At 41.4% G+C, this 6,101-nt stretch overlaps 1 pseudogene; it reads right to left on the reverse strand.

Annotated features, from left to right (window-relative positions):
• Positions 1-3,644: 3,644 nt before the first annotated feature.
• Positions 3,645-3,762, reverse strand: LOC126482458 (5S ribosomal RNA; annotated as a pseudogene).
• Between the last annotated feature and the right edge of the window lie 2,339 nt (positions 3,763-6,101).

Below are 6,101 nucleotides of genomic sequence, written 5' to 3' on the forward strand. Positions count from 1 at the left end.
TCATAAGCCACTTAATCTTCAGCGAGATGAGATTATAGAAAAGTGTTCATGTTTGAATCGAAAAAAACAGGGTATCTTATATTGAAATGTCGCTATTAGCCTCCGTTTACTATTACGATACAATAGTTGTCTGTGCGCATTTAGTGCCAAATGGAATTTCCTGAGATGCGGGCAATAGTCTGACAGCTACATCTGCATCTACATATCCACTCGGCAAGCCCGTGTATGGTGCATGGTGGCGCGTATCTTGTACCACTACTAGCAATTTCCTATCCTATTCCAGTCGCTAATGGATCAAGTGACAGATGACCGTCCTCATGTCTCCTTGTGTGCCGTAGTTTATGTTACAATCACTCTAAATTTGTTCAGTTACATACACTCTAAATTTTCTAAATATTGTTCCCCGAAAAGGACGAAGTCTTCCTTCCAGAGATTCCCATTTGATTTCACTTAACATCTTCGTACTACTCGCGTTGATCGAACCTACCGGTATCGAATGTAACGGCTCGCCACTGTATTACTTCGACGCCTTCCTTCAATCTGACATGGTGGGGATACCTGACACTCGAGCAGTACTCAAAGGTAGGATCACACTAGTGTCCAATGCACGGTCTCCTTTATAGATAAGGTGCAGTTTACTGAAATTCTCCCGATAAACTGAACTGGACCACTCGCGTTACAGATTACCACTCTTACGTGCTCGTTCCATTCCAAATCACTTTGCATCTCGGGCCTAGATAATTAATCGACGTGACAGTGTCGAGGATCAGTCGGGATTGTTTCCCGTACTAATCAGCATTATCTTATATTTATCTACATTTAGACAAAGCTGACATTCATCACAATAAGTAAAAATTTAAGCTACATATCCTTCTACAGTCACTCAACGACCTAAATTCACAATATAAAAAGACATTCCTCCGCGGAGAAATGGCAAAAATGTCTTTCTTCAGTGCTCCATAGAATGGAAGAGACATGGGAAATCGAATGGAAATGGCTTCACACAGACGCTTCTGCAGCATAGCCGAAACAACCCGCCCATATGTTGCGAAAGATTTCGACTACGTTGCAGAAGTTTGAAACGTTCCCTTATCAAAATTTATGAATGATTGCGCTGTTAAACCCCTAACGTTATTTGATTTTCAAACAGCTGAGCAGAACTGAACGTACTCAGACATTTCGCTCTTTACTTATTCTGATCAACACTAAACTGACACACGATAGTTCTATTGCAACACAATCTGACTTTCAATAATTTCTACAAAAATATGGCCCTGACTAACAATAACCTATACCTTTCATGAATCATTTACCTCGCAAAAATCTTCGTTACTCGAACTACTGCAGTACAGCGAGCGCCAATACTGCCAGCTAAATAAAAGAGTCTAACTACTGAAGGCACTAACTACTGATAGGCATACTTAGCAAATGAAAGATTTAGAGCCGGCCGCGGTGGTCTAGCGGTTCTAGGCGCTCAGTCCGGAACCGCGGGACTGCTACGGTCGCAGGTTCGAATCCTGCCTCGGGCATGGATGTGTGTGATGTCCTTAGGTTAGTTAAATTTAAGTAGTTCTAAGTTCTAGGGGACTGATGACCATAGATGTTATGTCCCATAGTGCTCAGAGCCATTTGAACCATTTTTTTGAAAGATTTTGATAGAGAACAAACAATGTATTTACCTCAGTAGTGTTCAAAAGTCGTAACATACATATATCAGTTCATGACATCCAGTCTTACAAATTTACTGTCTCTGATGGGCACACGTCCAGATCATCCGCTCTCAAAACTCCGCCATCTCTCTCCCCACATCCACCACTGCTGGCGGCTCACCTCCAACTGCGCAACGCTACGCGCTGTTCATATCCAACTGCCCAACACTACAATAACGAATATTACAACAATGCCAACCAGCCACAAACTGCACACAGCACAGCCAGTGATTTTCATACAGCGCGCTATGTGGCGTTACCAACATAAAAACCTAAACAGCCTACTTACAAGTTTCGCTGGGAAGCACTTACACGTTCTCCATAGAGTTCCTATCTCTCCTCATGCGATCCACATACTCTTGAAGCTGTGAATAAAGATATGCGTTGACGCAGTTAATTTATGCTATCATTTCTGTGACTAACTGACTAACTTCTTCCAGTCCTCTTACGTATTACCTTAGAACATAGGCATAGGCTTGCAAAGAATTTGTGTAATAGTGAAGAGACTTTGTTATCACTCCAGGAAAATTACTCGTGAGGCTGAAATTAATTCACAAGCATCTGTTATGTAAAGAAGAAATACTCGCGCAAGCACTGGTTGAGGTCTCTGAAACCAACAATGAGAGTAACGTGAAGTGTACATGATTCCAATGACCAACAATTTAATCTGGAATCCTATAACACCTACATCACAATGCAGGAATCGATGTTTCTCCCATTTTGACAATTCCAGCTTCGTTAAAGTAAGTTCACTGAAATGGGAAAAGGTACAGTATAAAATTTTATGAGGCAGTTAGGAGTGGAATCCACTAGAGACCTGTCGAGAAAGCCAAAATTGTATCAAAATGTCAAGTTCTTTTGGACTTGTAAATAAACCACAGTGTCTGTTATAACTGTAGTAACACGTTTGTATGTTTTTCCAGTTATTCACTTTTCTAGTTTTACCTGATAGTGAGAACAGAAAAATTACTTGCATGGCTTGTTCCTACGGTTCACGCATATTGAGACCATTAATTTGCTTCGGATCCAGTGGCAGACGGTTGGATATTAGCATTGTTCCATATTCAGCCGCAAAGTGTTTTCCATCAAGACACTGAAAACGTAAGTGCTGCATGTACTCACTATTACTTATTTTTATTCATTCACTTCATTTTTTAGACTAAGAGGTACCACTATCTATTACCAGTGGAAATTGTGATTGTAACATAGCCTGTATCAAACATGTGAAAGATGTCAAAAAAATTTCCGAAATGTGAACCAGATATGAAATTTTAACATACAGTTTAGTATTATTTTCTTTTTTAGAATTCGTTTTCTTTTATCCGTTGTTTTTTCATGTTTCTCTGATAAACTATCATCGCAATGAAAGGTGTATTCTCGTACTTTTTTCTTGTCGATTGAGTTACATTCTGGCACAAGATACTAATTTTTAAGGTGCCTATTGGTCGCTATTTGGTATAAATACTAAAATGCCCTTACTGCAGCCGGAGTGGAGCATGAACAAAGTAAGTAATTTCGAAGATGAAGAGTTGGGAGCATTTTCATTTCCGTGGGAATTTATAGTAGGAAGTCATTATTGCTGTAGATATTTATATAATGCGTGCACCCACCCAAGCAGTCGTCTACGCAAAACCATTCACAGAATCTAAAGTTGCTATTCCACACAAGATCGCGAAAAGTCCTCAATGGTTTTCTCGTTTCACGACTATACTTTACGTAACTGAACTGAACTGAACTCCGTCCGAACAAGCCTCAGAAGGCCCTACGGTACCGACCGGGCGCCGTGTCATCCTCAGCCCACAGGATGCGGAGATGGAGGGGCATTTGGTCAGCACACTGCTCTTCCGGCGCTATGTCAGTTCCTGAGATCGGAGCCGCTACTTCTCAATGAAGTAGCTCTTCAGTTTGCCTCAAAAGGGCTGAGTGCACCCCGCTGGCCAACAGCGCTCGACAGACCGGATGGTCACCCATCCAAGTGCTAGCCCAGTCGGACAGCGCTTAACTTCGGTGATCTGACAGGAACCGGTGATACCACTGCGGCAAGGCCGTTGGCCTGACATCTCTACGTACACCAGAAGATTGCCGCAGACATCCGATCGCACCCTCTGTTACGTTATTTATGCATGTAGAAGGCGAGAGCGGTCCTGTCACACTTCCACGCAGCATTCCTGATGATACCATTGTCTCTCATTAAACGTGGAATTGTATAGGAAGGGAAACAAACTTGCAATTCACGTGGTCCTCAACCCCACAAAACAAAAGAATTTCACAAAATATCCCGCGGTAAAATACAGATGTTATCCTCAGAAAATACTGCCTGCCAAAGTGAGTTCACTCTCAGTTACGTTTAAACGAGGCCAGAAAACGAATGTATGAACGAAATAACATTACATCTTATGTAATAAAGATATTTATATATTTTGAGTTATTCCAATTTTTAGTTCAAACGTTCAATGTCGAATCTGCGCAATATTCTGTTTAAAAATTATTTATTTCTGCACATAGATAATTCTGTTAAGTGTTCATTTTGTAATGAAAGTATATTATGCTATATTTAATTTTATTCCTGAAATTGTCGGCAACTATCCTCTCGTCAATTCTAGTGGTGCTTATATGACAGTAGATTGTAATAACCAACTAACTGCAATCAATATCGTGAAAATCGTAGGACTATGCTTTAGGTATGCACGATACTAGTGTCAATATCAGTCTACCAACGAAAGATTCCTACCAAAGCTCAAACTGCTATTTCACTATTTCCTTTGTAAATCACAATTCAGCTGCTTAAGTAAACACAACGAAATATACGTTCAGGTCATTACTTTGGTCACTCTGTGTATATGAGAGAACTCATTGCCCTTGTATTGCACTTATTCAAAAGCAAATCTAACCAGTCACTATTGTAATTGCTATAGTAATCATCTGGCTGAATGCAAAATACCCTTGCTATTTACAAATTAGAATTGGTAGAAGACAATCGAGGGAGTTAACCCGTGGCTGAGACGCTGGATCCACATTTAGGAGGATGGTGGCTCAAATCCATATCCAGCTACTCAAATGTACCTTTTCCGTGGTATCCTTAAATCAACCGTGGTAGTTCGTTTGAAACACACATAGCCGATTTCCGTTCCCATCTTTCCCTGTTACAAACTTGTGTTCCGTCTCTAATGACCTAATGTTCGGAGGGACGTAAAAATAGTACCCTAGATTGCCTTCTTTCCTGAGGACAGCCTGTTTTAATTACCCTCTAAGTAAACCATTGTCTAATCAATTCATGCCATATCTCACATTTACTCACACTAATACCCATGCATAGGTGAATCGTTAGCCTGTTGCCGATGGTACAGCGATAGAGTCATGAGCTCAGTCACGCCCTCTCTGCGCCTACGTGAAGATAAGGCAGTAGCATTCAGTGAGATATTTATGTTTCAAGTGGACATTGTACATTAGCTTGGGTAAATGTAAGGGCGTGAGGGAGCGGCAAAAAGGGACGAAAACGTCCGGCCGTTCCCACGAGCATGTGGTGTAAAAGGTTAATTAATTTGCAGGTATTTCGCGTCGTATTGTTCGGCGCTCTGCAAGCAACTGTGTGACGCACTTGGTCACAACATTCGATCTCGGAACTGTGGTCGAAAGAAGATCCTGACTGAGATGGACTGGAGACGTGTTTGTGAATAAAAATCGCTTCCAAACCCAACAAGAATTGCTGCAGGTACTGAATAAAATTCCATCCCTAGCTCTCAGTGAGAGAACATTGCGGCTAGAACGGTACTAGGACATTTGGAATCGGCTGCCTCGCAAGAGGCCATTTGCTCACACAGAGACATAAAGCTGCGTGTCTTCATTGGGCTAGAAATCATCGACCGTGGACAATACCTGACAGGCGAAACGTAATGTTGTGTGACGAATTACATTTTTTTCCGATACTTAAACGATGTACGCCGTTGAGTGCTCCGAATGCCATGTGAAGTGTTTAACTTTGAATGGGAGCAAGGTCTGGTTCAAGAATGAGGAGAGTCTGTGATGATTGGGGGTGTTTTCCTTATGATTCATTAGGTCTGCTCTCTGAGGTGACCACTGTCATGAACATGATTCTTTATTTAAACTTTCTGAATCATCCATGATGGGTATACTACTGATACCTTACTTTTATGACAACAGCAGATTTCGTCGGCGTGCAAGAATATGTGACTTGTTTTTTTAACTCTTACCCACCTCGACTAGCTCACGGCTTCAGTCTGCATATATACCTCATAAAGATTTGAGACCTTTTGATTTTATTAAGATACCTACGTATGGATATCAGGCAGGATCCCTGTTTCGTTCAAGGCTGAGATGCTATTCCAGGACAGTTGGAGAGCCTGTGCAATGCTGTTCGAGTTTATGGGGAAT

Source organism: Schistocerca serialis, chromosome 5 (genome assembly GCF_023864345.2).
Source record: "Schistocerca serialis cubense isolate TAMUIC-IGC-003099 chromosome 5, iqSchSeri2.2, whole genome shotgun sequence".
NCBI lineage: Eukaryota > Metazoa > Arthropoda > Insecta > Orthoptera > Acrididae > Schistocerca > Schistocerca serialis.